The following is an 18138-nucleotide window of genomic DNA, read 5'->3' on the forward strand; positions in this document are numbered from 1 at the left end:
CTCAAGGGGAATCACCTACTAACATAGCTAAATATAAGATTGCACTACATATCGAGGTATTTCTCCCTGCACACTAGTTTACGTAGCTTTAACAGGCACGCAGCGAGCAGCGCAGGTGCCAAAGAGCTGTGGCCTCCCGGGGTGGGGCACACAGTTAGGCGCAGCTTCACCTCACTGAGCATGCTCTGCGGAGAGCGTTAAGTTGAACCAGCCCAGAGAATTCCACTCAGGGCAGCCCGCCCTGCGCTTTAGCAGCTACGTGTGCACTGTGGTCGGTGCATTGTCTCTGAGAGTAAGTGCCAAGTCACATCCCTCCCAGTGCAGCTGCAACTCATCAATCAGGGTTTTCACAAACAATGTTTTTGAAAACCAGGTACAGGCTGACCCGCTAACATTCCATGTTTATCTTAAGCTCACGACATTGTAGGAAGCAAATACACGTTCTGTTGCTTTTGCTTTTCTTTTTCTAAAATAGCTTTATTGAGATATAACTAACATACTATAGGATTCATTTAAAATGTACAATTGACTGACTTTTAATATATCTACAGGTTTATGTAAGTATTGCCACAATCTAGTATTTACTTATTTCTTTTTATTTTTTTATTTTTTTAAAAAGATTTTACTTGTTTATTTGACAGAGATCACAAGTAGACAGAGAGGCAGGCAGAGAGAGAGAGAGGGAAGCAGGCTCCCTGCTGAGCAGAGACACCCCCCTCCCCATGCGGGACTCGATCCCAGGACCCTAAGATCATGACCTGAGCCGTAGGCAGTGGCTTAACCCACTGAGCCACCCAGGCGCCCTACTTATTTCTTTTTAAAGACTATTTTTTTAAGTAATCTCCACACCGGACATGGGACTTGGACTTACAACCCAGAGATCAAGCATCTCATGCTCCCCCGACTCATCCAGCGGAGTCCCCTTCAATCTAATTTTACAATATTTTTATACTTCATAAAATCTTCCCCATTTCCACCCAAACCTTCCGGATTTAGGCAGTCAATAACCTACTTTGTGCGTCTAATGGATTTGCCTACTCTAGACATTTCATATAAACAGAATCATATAATATGCGGATTTTATGCTTGGTTTCTCTCACTTAGCATATATTTTCAAGGTTCAGCCATGGTGTCAGTGTCAGATACAGAGATACTTAGTTTTTATTGCCAAATAAGATTCTACTGCATGGATATACCACATTTTATATATCCATTCATCGGTTGATAGACATTTGGGTTGTTTTTCCACTTTTTGGTTAGTATGAACAAGGCTGCTATGAATATTTGTGTACAACTTTTTGTGTGACTATATGTTTTCATTTCTCTCGGGGACATATCGAGGAGTGGAATTGCTGGGTCATATAGTAACTCTGTGTTTAATTTTGCCAAACTGGTTTTTTTTTTTTTTTTAAGATTTTATTTGTTTATTTGACAGAGATCACAAGTAGGCAGAAAACCAGGCAGAGGGGGGAAGCAGGCTCCCCACCAAGCAGAGAGCCCCACAAACAGAGAGCCCAGTGCGGGGCTCAATCCCAGGACCCCGGGACCATGATCTGAGCTGAAGGCAGAGGCTTAACTCACTGAGCCACCCAGGCGCCACCCCTGCCAAACTGTTTTTTCAAAGCAGCTGCATCATTTTACATTCCCACCAGCAGTGTAAATGGGTTCCAGTTCCTTCATCTCCTCACCAATACTTGTTATTACGCCTCTTTTTTATTACAGCCATTCTTGTGGGTGTGGAGTAGCATCTCACTGTGGTTTTATTTATATTTCCCTCTTCATGCACTTGTTGGTGACAGGGTTCAGAACATGCTACCTCCGTTTACTTATTCATAACTTTTCTGGCTTATCATTTTCCCACATTTGTTCATTCTTCATCAAACCTAGCATGAAAGCACTTCAATTTACCTGCTTCATCAGGTCTTCATTTCCTTATGAAAGCACTTGAGTGACATAAAGCTTATGTTAAATAAATTTGTATGCTTTTCTCTTGTCAATCTGTCTTTTGTTACAGGGGTCCCAGTACAGAATCTAGAAGGGCAGAGGGAAAATATTTTTTCTTCCCCTACATCAGCCATTTGTATATCTTTTTAAAATTTATTTATTTATTTGTTTATTTATTGTTAGCGAGGGGGAGGAGCCAAGGGGGGAGAAGAAAGAGAATCTCAAGCAGGCTCCACACCCAGTGCTGAGCCCGAAGAAGGGCTTGATCCCAGGACCCTGAGATCATGACCTGAACTGAAGTCGAATGCTTAATCAACTGAGCCACACAGGTGCCCCTCCTTTGCCCATTTTTTCAAAGATTTTATTTATTGGGGCGCCTGGGTGGCTCAGTGGGTTAAAGCCTCTGCCTTTGGCTCAGGTCATGATCCCAGGGTCCTGGGATCGAGTCCCGCATCAGGCTCTCTGCTCAGCAGGGAGCCTGCTTCCCTCTCTCTCCCTCTGCCTGTCTCTCTGCCTACTTGCGATCTCTGTCTTTCAAATAAATAAAATATTTAAAAAAATTTTTTTAAATTTATTTATTTGACAGAGAGAGAGATCACAAGTAGGCAGAGAGGCAAGCAGAGAGAGGGGGGAAGCAGGCTCCCTGCGGATCCCAGGACCCTGAGATCATGACCTGAGCCAAAAGCAGAGGCTTACCCCTCTGAGCCACGCAGGTGCCCTGCCCATTTTTAAATTGGGTTTTCGTTTATTATTGAGTTGTAAGGGTCCTTTATATATTCTATATACATTCCTTTGTCAGATATATAATTTCCAAAAATGTTTTCACATTCTGTGGGTTGTCTTTTGGGTGTCTTTATGGTATCATTAGCAGCACAGATGCTTTGATTTTGATGAAGCCCAGTTAATCTTTCCTCATTTTGTACTTTTGGTGTGTCATAGCTAAGAAATTGCCTAGCTCAAGGTCACAAAGATTCAGCCCTATAATTTACTCTGAGAGTCCTGCAGGGTGAGTCCTCCAACTTCTTTCACAATTGTTTTGGCTTTTGCAGGTCCCTTGACCTTCCAACTGAATTTGAGGGTCAGCTTATCAATTTTACAAAGAAGTTAGCTGAGATTGGGCTAGGAATTGCACTGAATCTAGAGATCACTCATCCTGTTTCATAACCTGCTTTTTTCCCCCAGTTAAATATATTGAGAGCATCTTTCCATTTCAATAATTATAGTATGTCATATTTTCTCTTATGTAATAATTCAACAGATATTTATTAAACACTTACAAGACATGAAGTTTTCTGGTTGCTGGTTATACTGAGATGAATCAGACACATATCCCATCTGTGAAAAGGAGCTTTCTACCTAGAAAGGAAAATAAGACATGAACATAAATAACTCTAACCTAAGTATAAGAAAGAGATAAAAAGCTTCCAAAAATAAAGTTATTTACAGAAATTAGAAAGGAGGTAAAATTTCCACATAGATATAGTCATTTGGTTAGACTAGGGACTTTCAACCTTAGCACTATTGATATCTGGGGATTTTTCTTTGTTGGGGGGGGGCTGGCCTGTGTGTTATAGAATGTTCAGCAGCATCCCTGGCCTGTACCCACTGGATTTTAGCAGGACTTCCCTCCCCAAGTTGTAACAATCCAAAATGTCTCTGGACATTTGGGAGGCAAAATCACCCCTGTTTGAGAACCACTGAGCTAGAACTTACCTGATCATTTTTAATGCTGGTGTGGTACATCCATGGACAAACTATAATTTCCACAACTAATACCCTATAATTGTACATTCTTGTTGTGTTCAATTTTCCACTGCCTTTTAAAAAACATAACTTTTAGAATCTATTACATCAGCTCCTTAGGATAAATAGGTACATCATGCTAGATTTTTTATTATAAAAGTTATACATGTTAAAATTTTTAAAACGCAGGCAGATAAAATTAAAAGGTGCTCACTCTCTTTCAATCCCACTCCCCAGAAACAGTCTATGAACTATCAATTTTAAGTTTTTATATTTATTCAGAAGTGAAGTGGTCTATTCATTGCACATTTCATCTGGAGCTTTCTAAGCTATGTTTTTGAAACTGTGGATCTTGGTCCATTAGTGAAATCAAATTAGAGAGTCATGATTGTATTTCATTAATCAAATAGAACAGCATAGAACAGATCAGATCAGAGAGTATTACCACATAGTAAGAATAGGCACTACTTTTGTTTCAGTATCATAAAAAGAGAGATAGATGATAGGTAATGTGAAATGTACATGTTACTGTGGGTTCGGACCAAGAAAAAAATTTAAAGCCACTGCTTTAAGTAATCTAAATATATATGCAACATTCCTTTCTATAATGGGAGTAAAGTGGTGGATGTGGCAAGCTTATTTTTTCTTGACTAAAGGAAAACAATTAACATAACATAAGCAAAAATACTTAGTATTAACAGTTACTCCCCAGAAAAGTAGCAACACTAACTCTCATACTAAATATTGGTTTTAATGTAAATTTAGAATCAGGGCTCCATCAACTCAAGTTTCCTTAGGAATTAAATGATGCAACAAGAATCATCTACAATGCTTTTACTTTTTTTTTTTTAAGATTTTATTTTAAAGTAATCTCCAAACCTAACACGGGGCTCAAACTCACAACCACAAGATCAAGAGTCACATACTCCACCAACTGAGCCAGCCAGGTGCCCCTATAACGCTTTTATATGTTTGCAATTTAAATAGCATTGTTGTATATATTAAGAGGGTTGCTGATGGGGGCACTTGGGTGGTTAAGTGGCTGTCTTTGGCTCAGCTCAGGATCCCAGGGTCCTGGGATCGAGTCCCACATGGGACTCCCTGCTCAGCAGGGAGCCTACTTCTCTCTCTCCCTCTGCCACTCTGCCTGCTTATGCTCTTTCTCTCGCTCTTGCACTCAGATAAATTAAATTAAAAAAAAAAAAAGAGGATTGCTGATGTTTTTCAGTCTGCTTCTCTGGTACCTCTTTCTTCATTCAGTTGAATCATTAGATATCATTATCAAACATTTATGACTATCTGTAGGGAACACGGGATGCAGTAGCTTATATAAATGTTGTTACTCCCTTCTGCTGGAGTGGCGGTTTATACAGCCAGGATGTTCTTGAATGTCTTTATTTCATACCAGGATAACACAACAAGGTCCTTGTGACCAACTGATTTTACATTATCATATAAATTTTTGTGTTTATTTAAGATAAAACTATTGTGATATTTGCTACAAAGCCAGGTCATTGAACTTTTAATATAACTAAGATTTCTCCCAAAAGTTAGAATATTTACCCTAACTTGAAATTATCACATTTCAAGGTCGCTGAAGCCTAAATTGTAGCTGAACACACAAAGCAGCTTTCAAACAAACACGGACAGGAAACACGTGATAGACATAGAAACAAATTTTCCCTGAAGTTCTTCTGTTCAAAATATCATCGAAAAGATTTGATAAAGAAAACTTTTCTGTGTGAGTCTATTCTTTGCCGGAACATGCCCAGCCAAGTGATACCAGCTCCAATGCGGGATGCGATCCCAGGACCCCAGGATTACGACCTTAGCCGAAGGCATACACTCAACGATTAAGCCACCGAGGTGCCCCAATTCATCTCTACTTCTAAGGACAAAATTTTATTCTGAGATCTAGTACAATTCCTCACTTCTGAGAGGAGGAAACCAAAGCTTGCAGAGGATAAGACTTCAATTAAGATACTTTTGAGGGGGGTGACGCCTGGGTGGCTCAGTGGGTTAAGCCTCTGGCTTTGGCTCAGGTCATGATCTCAGGGTCCTGGGATCAAGTCCCACATCGGGCTCTCTGCTCAGTAGAGAGCCTGCTTCCCCCTCCCAGTCTCTCTCTGTCTGCCTCTCTGCCTGCTTATGATCTCTCTAGGTCAAATAAATAAAATCTTTTTTTTAAAAAAGATACATTTTTCCCCCAAGCGGTTTCAGGCTTAAGGAATAATTGAGTAGAAAGTAGAGTTCCCACATAGCTCTTCCTCCCATCAATCCACAGTGTCCCTTGTTAATCCACACATGTTAATCTTTATTGATTCAATTTCACACGTTAATCTTGCATTAGTGTGGTACATTTGTTATAGTTGATAAGCCAACATAAATACGTTATTGTCATTAATGAAAATCCATAGTGTACATTAGGGTTCACTCTTTGGGTTATGCATTCTTTTTTTTTTTAAAGATTTTATTTATTTATTTGACAGAGAGAAATCACAAGTAGATGGAGAGGCAGGCAGAGAGAGAGACAGGGAAGCAGGCTCCCTGCTGAGCAGAGAGCCCGATGCGGGACTCGATCCCAGGACCCTGAGATCATGACCCGAGCCGAAGGCAGCGGCTTAACCCACTGAGCCACCCAGGCGCCCCAATTCTTTTTTTTTTTTAAAGATTTTGTTTGTTTATTTTGACAGAGATACAGAGAGGGAGAGAACATAAGCAAGGGGCGTGGGCTCCCCACAGAGCAGGAAGCCAGACGTGGGCTCCATCCCAGGACCCTGGGACCATGACCTGAGCTGACGGCAGATACTTCATGACGGAGCCACCCAGGCGCCCCTGGGCTGTACATTTTTTGGCTTTTGTCAAACACATGACAACATGTATTTACCATTACAGACTCATACAAAATAGTTTTGCTGGCCTCATATACCCCAATCTTTATAGCAGCAATGTCCACAGTAGCCAAAATATGGAAAAAGCCCAGATGTCCATCAACAGATGAATGGAAAAAGAAGACAATATATACATACAAGGGAATGTTACTCAGCCATCAAAAAGAATGAAATCTTGCCATTTGCAATGACATGGATGGAACAAGAGGGTGTTATGCTAAGTGAAATCAGTCAGAGGACAAATACCATATGACTTCACTCACATGTGGAATTTAAGAAACAAAACAGATGAGGGGCGCCTGGGTGGCTCAGTGGGTTAAGCCTCTGCCTTCGGATCAGGTCATGATCTCAGGATCCTGGGATCGAGCCCCGCATCAGGCTCTCTGCTCAGCAGTGAGCCTGCTTCCTCCTCTCTCTGACTGCCTCTCTGCCTACTTGTGATCTCTCTCTCTCTGTCAAATAAATAAATAAAATCTTAAAAAAAAAAAGAAAGAAAGAAAAAGAAACAAAACAGATGAATATAGGGGAAGGGAAAGAAAAATAAGATAAAAACAGAGGGAGGCAAGCCATGAGACTTAACTATAAGTAACAAACTGAGGGTTGCTGGAGGGGAGCTGGGGCGATGGGATAATTGGGGGATGGGCATTAAGGAGGGCACTTGATGTAATGAGCACTGGGTGTGATATGCAACTGATGAATCACTAAATTCTACCCCTGAAACTAACAACACATTATATGTTAACTGACTTGAATTTAAATTAAAAAAAAAATACTTTGGGGGCACCTGGGTGACTCAGTCCGTTAAGCATCTGCCTTTGGCTCAGGTCATGATCCCAGGCCCCTGCGATTGAGTCCGAGGTTGGTTCCCTGCTGAGCAGGGAGCCTGCTTCTCCTTCTCCCTCTGCCTGCCACTCCCCCTGCTTGTGCTCTCTCTCTCTCTCTCTCTCTCTCTCTCAAATAAACAAATAAATAAATAAATAAATCTTTAAAAAAAGTTTTTTTCACAATAGTTTTGCTGTCCTAAAAATTCCCAGGGTTCCATCTGATCATCCCTTCATGCTCCTGAGCCCCTGGCATCCTTGCTTCTGTCTCCATAGTTTTTAGCCATTCTAACAGGTGTGTGGTAGTATCCCACTGTTTTCATTTGCAATTCTGCAGCGACATTTGATATGAAGTATCTTTTCATGTGCGTACTTGCCATCAGAATATCTTTTTGGTGAGGTGTCTCTTCAGATTGTTTGCCCATTTTTAAACTGGGTTGTTTTCTTATTCTTGAGTTTTAAGAGGTCTTTGTATATTTTGGATACCAGTCTTTTATTCTATATGTATTTTGCAAATATTTTCTCCGAGTTTGTGGCTTGTCTTTTCATTCTCTTAACAGAACAGAGCAGTCATTTTTAATTTTAATAAAGTCCAAAATATCAGTTTCTTTTTTCTTTCATGGATCATGGTGTTGGTATCATATCCAAGAAGTCATCACCAAATTCAAAGTCACCTAGATTTTCTCCTATGTTATCTTCTAGGAGGATTTTTTTTTCAGCATTTCCCTCCAAACCTTATTCCCCCCCCACGCTAATTTTAAGACATTTAAAGTGTACAGGGGCACCTGGGTGGCTCAGTCCATTAAGAAGCCAACTCTTGATTTCAGCTCAGATCATGATCTCAGGGTTGTGAAATCTGGTCCCCCACCAGGTTCTGCACTCAGAGTGCAGTCAGCTTGGGATTCTCTGTTCCTTCTCCAGCTGACCCTCTTGCAGCTCTCATGCATGCGCATGCTCCCTCTCTCCAAAAGAAATAAATATTTTTTTAAAAGTGTACACTGGGGTGATTTGCTATACATATACATTGTGAAAATACTCCCCTCACCAAGTGAATCATCCATCACATATTGACCTTTTTAATTTTTTTGGTGAGAACATTTAAGTTCTACTGTCTCAGCAAATTACAAAGAAACAACATAGTGTTATTAACTAGAGTGACCATGTTGTACATTAGCTCCTCAGACCGTATTCATCTCATTGCTGAGAGTTTGTACCCTTTGAACGACTTCTCCCTATTTCTCCCACCCCCAGCTCATGGCCACTACTTTTTCACTCTCTGTTTCTATGAGGTCAACTTTTTTGTTATGTCTTTTTTTTGTTGTTATGTCCTTTTCTAGATTCCTCATAGAAGAGAGGTATGAGGTATTTGTCTTTCTCTAGCATAATGACCTCCAGATTCATCCATGTTGTTCTAAATGATGGGATTTCCTTTTTTAAGGCCAAATAATATTCCATGGTACATACATACCACAACTTCTTTATCCATTCACCTGTCCACTGACTCTTAGATTGTTCCCATACTTTGCCTATTGTGAATTATGCTGCAATGAACATGGAAGTGCAAATATCTCTTTAAGGTAACAGTTTGGTTTCCTTTGGCTATACACCCAGAAGTGGGATTGTTGGATCATTTGGATACTTCTATTAATTTTTGGTTAAATATAAATTTTGGATAAAGAATTTTTAATTAACATATGGAGGAATCTCCATAATGTTTTCCATAGTGGTTGCATCAGTTTGCATTCACACCAACAGTGCACAAGTGTTCCCTTTCCTCCACATCCTCGCCAGTGTTTATCTCTTGTCTTTTTTATTGTATTTATTTGACAGAGAGAAGCACAGAGAGAGAGAGAACACAAGCAGGGAGAGAGGGAGAGGGAGAAGCAGGCTTCCCGCTGAGCAGGGATCCCGATGTGGGACCCTGGGATCATGCCCAGAAGGCAGATGCTTAATGACTGAGCCACCCAGGTGCCCCTACCTCTTTTCTTTTTGATAATAGGCATCCTAACAGGTGTGAAGTGATAGCTCATTGTGGTTCTGATTTGCATTTCTCCAATGATGAGGGATGATGGCCATCTACATGTCTTCCTTTGGAAAATGCCTATTTGGCCCCTTTGCCCATTTTTAAATTCTTCTAGGAGTTTTATAGTTTCACACTTAGGTCTATGATATATGCTGAGGTAATTTTTTGTAAAAGATGTAAGGTCTGTGTCTAGATTTCATTTTTTTGCACGTGTATGCCCTGTTGTTCCAGACTGTTGTTGAACAGACTGTCATTTATACACTGAATTGCCTTTGCTCCTTTATCTTAACAAAAGGGTAAGACTTTTCAGCAATACATCCGGGTGTTCTTCTCATGTCGGTTCTTTTTGCTGATAAACTGACCACAGCTGTGTTTAAGGGAATTCCTCTGGAGTCAGAGACTTAGTTTTTTAATCTAAGCTCTTTCAGTTACAAGCTGTGAGACCATGGGTAAGTTACCTCTCTGTGCCTCAGCCTCCTCAAATATATGACTTTGATAATAATAGGATTGATAATAACATAGGGCTATGATGAGACAAATTAGATAGTATATGTAAAATATCGGACATATACTAAGTGCTCAATAGATGTTAGCTGTTATTATGATAGTATTCTAAGTTTAACTTGCCTTCTGCCTTAGGAGCTCACCATCAAAATATATAAAGAAGAATATGCATATATTTTTCTTTAGTCTCTATATTCCCTTCTAATTTTTATAAAAGCATGTACCATTTATGTTGTTGTCTTCAAAACCACACTTTCTGTAAACTCATTTTAGTGACAGAAAGCGGATCAGTGGTTGCTTTGTGGCCATAGAGGCCACAAGGAAACTTTTGGGCATGACTGAAATTTTGTTTTATTGTAGTGTTGTTTCCATAGGTGTTTGCATCTGTCAAAACTTACTGAGTTGCATACTTGAAATAGATGGTGTTGGGGAGTGTGGGTGGCTTAGTCAGTTAAGCTTTGCCCTTGGGCTCAGGTCACGCTCCCTGCTCAATGGAGAGTCTCCTCTGGGGAGAGGGAGTCCTCTCCCTCGGCCACTCCCCCCAACTTGGGCTCACTCTCTCAAATAAAGAAATAAAATCTTCATTAAATTTTCAAAAGAAATAGGTGCTGTTTATTGTACATAAACTATACCTCACTAAAGCTAAAGCATAACTTTTATTAAGAGACAAACCAGTAGGGGTGCCTGGGTGGCTCAGTGGGTTAAGCCGCTGCCTTCAGCTCAGGTCATGATCTCGGGGTCCTGAGATCGAGTCCCGCATCGGGCTCTCTGCTCAGCGGGGAGCCTGCTTCCCTCTCTCTCTGCCTGCCTCTCCATCTACTTGTGATTTCTCTCTGTCAAATAAATAAATAAAATCTTTAAAAAAAAAAAAAGAGACAAACCAGTAAATAGAGAGGCTCTCTGGGTATTGATGTCAAGGAATTGATATATTTATTGTACACACAAATGTATTGCTGTTATTTTTGAATTTTTAAAAAGATTTTATTTATTTATTTGATGGAGAGAGACACGGTGAGAGAGGGAACACAAGCTGGAGAAGGGCGAGAGGGAGAAGCAGGCATTCCGGATCAGCAGAGAGCCAATGTGGGGCTCGATCCCAGGACCCTGGCTGGGATCATGATCTGAGCCGAAGGCAGATGCCCAATGAGTGAGCCATGCAGGGGCCCCTCTGTTACTTTGAATTTTTTAAAAAAGGAACTTGGGGTTCGTGGCTGCCTGGCTGGGCTCTGTCAGTAGAGCATGTGACTCTTGATCTCAGGGTTGTGAGTTTGAGCTCCACATGGAGCATAGAGATTACTTTTAAAACTCGAAGACCCTCAGGGACACCTGGGTGGCTCAGCGGGCTTAGCCTCAGTCTTCGGCTCCTGTCATGATCTCAGGGTCCCGGGATCAAGCCCCACATCCGGCTCTCTGCTCAGTGGGGAGCCTGCTTCCCCCCCTCTCTCTGTCTGCCTCTGTGCCTACTTGTGATCTGTCAAATAAATAAATAAAATCCTTAAAAAAAAAACCTCTAATACCCACAAAAAAACATCCTCAGTAATAAATAAATAAATAAATAAATAAACTGTTAAAAAAAAGGGAACTCTTATATAAAGATGCATGTAGAAATATTTACTAATGACATGAGATGTGTGAAATATGCATCAAAATAATGAGGGATGGCACGGCTGGACGGGGGTATAGATGAAACACACTTGACCATGAGCTGATAATTATCAAAGCTGGGTGGTGTATACATGGGGGTTCATTTCACTGCTCTCTTTTCTTTTGTATTTCTTTGAAATTATCCCTAATTTAAAAGTTAAAAAAAAAAACCCACACATGCTGGGGGGGCACCTGGGTGGGACAGTCAGTTAAGCATCTGACTCTTAGTTTCAGCTCAGCTTGCAATCTCAGTGTCCCGAGATCCAGCCCCACATCAAACCCCACATCAGGCTCCATATTCACAGTGGAGTCTGCTTAATTCTTTCTCTCCCTTTGCTCCTCCCCACCACACCCTCTCACTCTAAAATAAATAATCTTTCTTTTTAAAAAAATCACACATGGTCACGCCAGGATGGCTCATTCTGCTGGGCATCTGCCTTCCGCTCAGGTCACAATCCCAGGTCCTGGGATCGAGCCCCTACATTAGGCTCCCTGCTCAGCAGGGAATCTGTTTCCCCCTCTGCCTCTGTGCTTCACCCCACTCACATGCTTGTGGGCACATGTTCTCTCTCTCTCTCTCAAACAAATAAAATCTTTTTTAAAAAATCACCTATGTAGGAACTATTGACTTTAATTCAATTAATAAATGGACCAAGACTGAAAGCATTGCTAAGGTTACTGCACACCACTTTTAATTTTAATTTTTGGATAAAATTTTTGAGATAATTGTAGATTCATCCTGCATAGTTTCCCCCAAAAGTAACATCTTGCAAAATTAAAGTCTAATATTACAACTGGGATACTGGCATTGATATAATGCACTCGTCTTCATCAGACTTCCCCCAGATTTACTTGTATTCATTTGTGTATGGTTGCTTGCGTATTAATTACTATGCAATTTTATGACCTATGTAGGTTTGTATATCCACCACCACTGTCAGGATACAGAAAGTTCCAATACCACAGAATAAGGATTCCTCACTTTGTTCTTTTTTTTTTTAAAGATTTTATTTATTTAACAGAGAGAGATCACAAGCAGGCAGAGAGAGAGGAGGAAGCAGGCTCCCTGCTCAGCAGAGAGCCCGATGCGGGCCTCGATCCCAGGACCCTGAGATCATGACCTGAGCCGAAAGGCAGCGGCTTAACCCACTGAGCCACCCAGGCGCCCACACTTTGTTCTTTTATAACCGCACTCACACTGTTTTTCTTTTTAATTTTATTTATTTATTTGACAGAGAGATCACAAGTAGGCCAAGAGGCAGGCAGAGAGAGAGGCAGGCAGAGAGAGGAAGGGAAGCAGGCTCCCCGCTGAGCAGGGAGCCGGATGCTCCTGGGATCCCGGGATCATGACCTGAGCCAAAGGCAGAGGCCCAACCCACTGAGCCACCCAGGCGCCCCCGGCACTCACAATCTTGAATCTTAGCTCCCAACCCCCTAACCCCTGGCAACCAGTAATCCCTCCTTCATTTCTCAAGTTTTTGTCACTTCAAAAATGCTATATGAATGGAATCATAAAGTATGTAACCTTTGGGGGTTTTTTTCCCATGCAACGTAATTCCCTAGAGATTCATCCAAGCTTTGTGTATCAATAGTTTCTTTTCTTGCTAAATAGAATTCTGTGATGTACCATAGTTTAACATCTAGGCTGATTTCAGTTTTTGGCTATCACGAATAAAGCTGCCATGAACATTCATAGACACATTTTTCATCTAACATTTTGTTTTGCTACTAGTATAGTAATTTTCCCTTCTATTCATTAATTGTAGAAGACTAGTAATTTTGCAAACTTTCAAAATAAAATCTGTTGGCTTAATCAGTCTATACTTTTGAAGCATGTGTAATTTCCCTTAAGTGAGACTATAAAGTATTTTCTCAGTAAGATAATGAATTTCACTGGCTTTTCTCCTAGCATATTTTGAAAAATAATTCTCAATAGGAATTTGTAAATGACCTTACAATTACAGATCTTTTGATGACTAAGATAGGTCTACATCAAAGCTGGTTTCCTCTTTGTAATAATCAAAGAGAACAATTTTGCCATGCCTCCTGAACCTCATAAATATGCATTAGGAGACAAATTTTCCAACTGATAACACCCATATGCCATCACTAAGGCCAGAGAACATGTTACAGGTTTGAAATTTGAGCCCTTAAGCCTTTCAGCATAAAGTATAATAATGATGCAATTTACATTTAGCCACAGATATACTGAAAATTTCCAATTTGCTTGGGAGTTCTATTTTCAAAAACCACTACTGGTCTTTTAAAAAGCAAAGCATGGTTTTGTCATGGTTATTTACCTGCCACCATCTCTTAGCTCTAAACTACCTCTTTTTTCCTCTTCTCTGTGTTGCCAGGGCTGGGATTCTACAAACTGCTTTTCCCAAATTCCCAAGCCCATTTCCTCCTTATTATGTTCTGTCAATGGAAGGTTCTGATGGCAGATTGAAAGTAAGAAGGGACCTCTGGTTGCCACCTTCAATCACCCCAAGGGTGAGGTATCTTGATGGACAATCCTACCTACCTGTAAGAAGTTTGGAGAAGAAAGAGGAACTCAACCAAAAGAAATTTAGCATGCTGTTTCCTCAAGAAGGAAGAATGGATTATAGCCAGCAATTATAACAAATTTTCACTATATTGAACTTCAGAAGCAGTCTTTTGTTGTAAATTACAATGCATTGTGTACTAAAACTTTGAATAAAAGAACAACGATCTTGGGGTGGAATGCTCAGAGCAATTTTTCTAAAAGAAGGTTCTACATGTGAAGCCTTGTTATCACTACTTATGGACTGGGACAGACCAGGAGGAGTTTCCTATTCAATATTTTTCATTTGACAAATATTTATTTACTCCGCCCCAGTGATTCTAAGTCTAAGCCCCAGGGATTCTGGACTAGGTCATTTCCTTTATTCACTGTCACCAACGCAGAGCTCATGTTGCTTAACATTAACAACCAGCACAACGGGGTAAGTTGGCCTTTCAGAAATCCAGAGGGACACCCATGAAAGTTAAATATTAACACATATATAAGTATAAAACAATGACTTCACTTTACCTAATAAAATATCACAATACTAAATGAAAACAAAGTACAAGTTCAAGCAAGTACAGTGTTTTCTACTTTCCAATAATTTCCTTCAGCTCCCTCTAACACAAGTGCATTAAACAATATTTTAAGAGAAATGACTAAGAATTCTATTACATTAAGACAATTCATTTGTGTGCCATTCTTTGTTTTTATTTTTTTCAAAAATGTGTGGGGTTTTTCTTCCCCTGCTTATAAGAGTAATGTTTGTCCACTGGAGAATTCTTTTAAATAGAGCAATGTATGAATAAGAAAATAACCATCAGGGGCGCCTGGGTGGCTCAGTGGGTTAAGCCACTGCCTTCGGCTCAGGGCATGATCTCGGGGTCCTAGGATCGAGTCCCGCATCGGGCTCTCTGCTCAGCGGGGAGCCTGCTTCCCTCTCTCTCTCTCTCTGCCTGCCTCTCCAACTACTTGTGATTTCTCTTAAAAAAAAAAAGAAAAGAAAAGAAAATAACCATCATTCATAATACCAGTAACCAAGAGACAATAGCTATTAATGTTTTCTGTACCTTCTTCCACTCCTAACAATTTGGATGAAAATCATTTGGTCAGAAACAAAATTGGTATTCTTTATGCTCCTTTTTGCCTGTGTAATTTTCAGATTTTTCTGTAATGAGCTTTGCTTTTGTGATTAAAAAAAAAAGGAATGTATAAAATAGAATGAATGTTTGTACAAACAAGGACTGTATAGAGTAGGAGCTCTCTATGTCTTGTTCATACCAGGTACCTTCGGTTCCCAGAACAATGCATGGAACACAGTAGGTACTCCAAATTTTTTTTGAACAGCTGAGATTTTCACCAGAAACCAGTGAGCGTTGCTTACAAACACAGAATGTCTGGGTATTATATCCCTCTCTCATTTCTTTTGGTAAACAGTTCATTCTATCACACAGAATCACTTTTGCTGTCTTGCTATATAAGACAGATTGAATTCAAATTCCAAGTCCAACACTCACTAGCTATGTAACCTTGGCAAGAAACCACCATTCTCTGCCTGAGCTTCCTCATGTGGTAAGCACCCGTCCTGGTACTGGGGATATAACAAAACAAAGATCCTGCAACTTATATTTTAGTGTAGTGAGAATAACCTATGAATAAACATTTTTCAGGTGGTGAAAAGCATCATGAGAGAAAAGATAATAGAGTAATAGTAATAGTAGAATGCAATTACCTGTGTGAGGGGGGCATGGGGTACGTTGGTATTTTTTTGAAAAAAAATTTATTTATTCATTTGAGAGAGATAGCAAGATTTAGCATGAGCAGCAGAGGGCGAGGAGGACAGAGAGATAAGTAGACTCCCCGCTGAGTGGGGAGCCTGGAGCACCTGCCCGCTGGCCTTGATCCCAGGATCCCCAGATCATGACTGGAGCTGAAGTCAGACACTTAACTGATTGAACCACCTCGGCACCCTGGTATGTTGCTATTTTAGAAAAGATGGTCAGGGACTGGCTAGAGGCTTCAAAAATATCCTAGTGCCTGTGTTTTTCAAACTTCACGTTGTGACTAAGTGTGATCATAAAAGTGCAAGGGACAGGGTAATCTGTATATTTTTTAAATGAAATAAAATACCAGACTGCATCACACATATTAAAGGTCAGCATGGTTTGGTGTAACCTGTTTCAGTTTATAATACAAGTAAAACACAGTAGGCATGGAGAAAGTGGTGGCTAACAATATAGCAACTTCGATGTAAGCAGTCTTAGGGAAAGGTACCTAAACAGGGCCTCTCTTGGGTAAGAGAGCCCATACTTTAGGAATGCACCTGTTCATCTTGCTCATTTAGCAGACTTAGCTTAGTGCAAGAGAGACAAAAACACAGAGAAGGTGGGAGAAAAAGGACCAGAGGTAAAAAGTTGGGGTGAAAAACAAAAACAAAACTGAACAGTTTAGCAAACTGAAGGAAAAGGTATTTCCTTTTTGAGGCAAAAAAAAAAAAAAAAAAAAAAAGGACCTGACTGGAAAAACAAAAACAAAACTCAAAAAATTAGAAAAAAAGGATTAACAGATTCTCCTTAGGAACAACAACAACAACAACAACAACAAAAATCCAAAGCTAATAAAATATGTTGTACATGATACTTTTGGATTAAGTATATGATAGTGCCTGAGTATTCTCAGAAACTCCTGAAATATCTACTTTGTACTTCTGCCTCTGACCCTCAGTGAGGTGGACAGAATAAAGATTTTAAAGCCATAATGTCTGTGAAGATTTCTTTCAACTATTTACACATGTAATAGTTTTTGGAAATCATGCCTACTGATCAAAAGGGAAACTGGAAATTGGCAAGCCATCTCTTGCTGTGTACATGAGGACATTCCCACTGAAGCAAAGCCCTTAAGACAATTATTCTAGAACAAGTTGGACAAACTATAGAGTCCTCTGGCTAAATATAACCCACCACTTGCTTTTGTATGACTCGGAAGCTAAGAATGATTTTTCCATTTTAAAGTAATTGTAAAACAAATCAGAATATTTTATGGCACGTGATATTTATATGAAAATTCAGTGAAAATTTATACGAAATTTCCGTGTCTATAAACTTTTATTGGAATACAGCCAGGTTCGTCCATATTGTCTGGGGTTGCTTTCTCACGGTAAGGTGGCAGAGCTGAGTAGTTGCTCCCAACGCCTAAAATATTTACTCTGGCCCCTTTCAGAAAAACGTTTGCCAACCAGTGTTCTAGAATACAAGAACTGTGCTATTTAAACACCTTCCAACCCTTGTCCCTCTCTAGCCCAGGCCCTTTATGCCCAGCCCTGCCCCAGCTTTAGCCCCTAACAAGATTCCTGGGCCTGACATGAAGGCAGAGTGTTATAATAATGAATTGTACCCTATTGGAAAGTAGAGACACCAGACAGTAAATTTCTACATAAAGTAATATTACTGGTTCTGCCACCGACTACAGTAACGTGTGTGTTTGTTTCCCGATCAGAAAAGTGGACATGACAGAGGCAACTGAACAATTTTGTCTGAGGATCACCACGGTCATTCTCATGAAAGCACTTGGAAAATACCAAAGCAGCGAACGTTCTGAATTGCTTTTGCAGGGAGAGTCCCTCTTCGAGTCTGGGTGTGCATTGAGGCTCCCTTTGCACGCAGGCATTTTGGCCACCTCCCCCCACCCGGTACCATCTCGCCCTTCGGGCCCTGCAGCCTCCTTTCTCTGCATTCCCACGCACTCCTCAGGGGCTACCAAATTCCAAGGTAGAGCTGCGCTCAAGCAAGCCATCCCTGGTCAGTTTAGGGCAGCTCTCCCCAGCTTCGCCATCGTGGAGTGGGGTCGCCCCAAACCCCTGCAGGTGACAAGAATGACTCAGCAGGGGCTCGGACTGGGGCAGAGACAAGAACGCTGGGGTAAGGACAAAATTCTCTGCAGTTCGAGAGGGCGCAAATCATTTTAAGGACCCAAATGTGCAAACAAACGAAAATGTGATTCAAGTCAGCTTTGAGCTGTCGGCGGCCTATGCCAGTACAGGCC

At 40.6% G+C, this 18138-nt stretch overlaps 2 long non-coding RNA genes across 3 annotated transcripts in view; one reads left to right on the forward strand and one right to left on the reverse strand.

Moving 5' to 3' along the window:
- The window catches only part of LOC309856801, a 46942-nt gene extending 32063 nt beyond the window's left edge, over positions 1-14879 (forward strand). Inside the window, exon 3 of the long non-coding RNA XR_014307353.1 lies at positions 13928-14879. This is a non-coding gene — a long non-coding RNA (uncharacterized lncRNA). The remainder of the gene's footprint in view (positions 1-13927) is intronic.
- Positions 1-18138, reverse strand: part of LOC309856806 — a 57838-nt gene that overhangs the window by 39099 nt on the left and 601 nt on the right. For both annotated transcript variants that reach the window (XR_014307359.1, XR_014307360.1), the window contains exon 2: positions 3222-3300. This is a non-coding gene — a long non-coding RNA (uncharacterized lncRNA). The remainder of the gene's footprint in view (positions 1-3221; positions 3301-18138) is intronic.

The sequence above is a fragment of the Mustela nivalis genome, assembly GCF_964662115.1.
Source record: "Mustela nivalis genome assembly, chromosome: X".
Classification (NCBI taxonomy): Eukaryota; Metazoa; Chordata; class Mammalia; order Carnivora; family Mustelidae; genus Mustela; species Mustela nivalis.